This window comes from Miscanthus floridulus, chromosome 8, assembly GCF_019320115.1.
Source record: "Miscanthus floridulus cultivar M001 chromosome 8, ASM1932011v1, whole genome shotgun sequence".
In the NCBI taxonomy this organism is placed as follows: Eukaryota; Viridiplantae; Streptophyta; class Magnoliopsida; order Poales; family Poaceae; genus Miscanthus; species Miscanthus floridulus.
Window position 1 is genome coordinate 78,759,088 of NC_089587.1, and position 625 is coordinate 78,759,712.

Genomic DNA, 625 nt, shown 5'->3' on the forward strand with positions numbered 1-625 from the left:
ACAGAGTCAAGCACCCATAGCTAGCTAGATAAAAAAATATGCAACCTAGCACAATAAGATGACTTCTAATCCACACAACGATACATGTCCATATCCGATACACAAAGAGTCAAATAGTAGCATTATTTCACAATTTAGAGTTTTGAGCGACTCTCAAACTTTCCACGTAGCGAAGACTAACACTCATCGAATAGGACATGAAACGCAGCTGATGACCATGGCGTCAAAAAGTTGTTGACCCCTCTAATTTTCTCTTTGGCATAAAGCACGAAAAAGAAAAGAAGAAAGATAGATCAACACCTACTCGTCATCTCCCTAGATGTCCGTCCAATCAATATCATCACCTTCTACAGCAGTCCCGGCACCACCATCACCATCATCGTTGTCAGAGTCAATACGTGCATGGCCCTGATGGGAGTAGTGGTGTGTAGCGAGTGAAATGATGGAATGCCTCGGCTCTTGTCTCTGACAGTATCCCTCTAGGGTCTCATCCCAACTGTTGCTTGTCCCTGCTGCTCCTCCTCATCATCATCATCCAAATCTATGTCAGAGTGACTTGAAAGGTCATACTATGGAGGAGGTGGAATAGGAGGAAGTGGTGGAAGGTCCTGTCCATGCTGCTAAC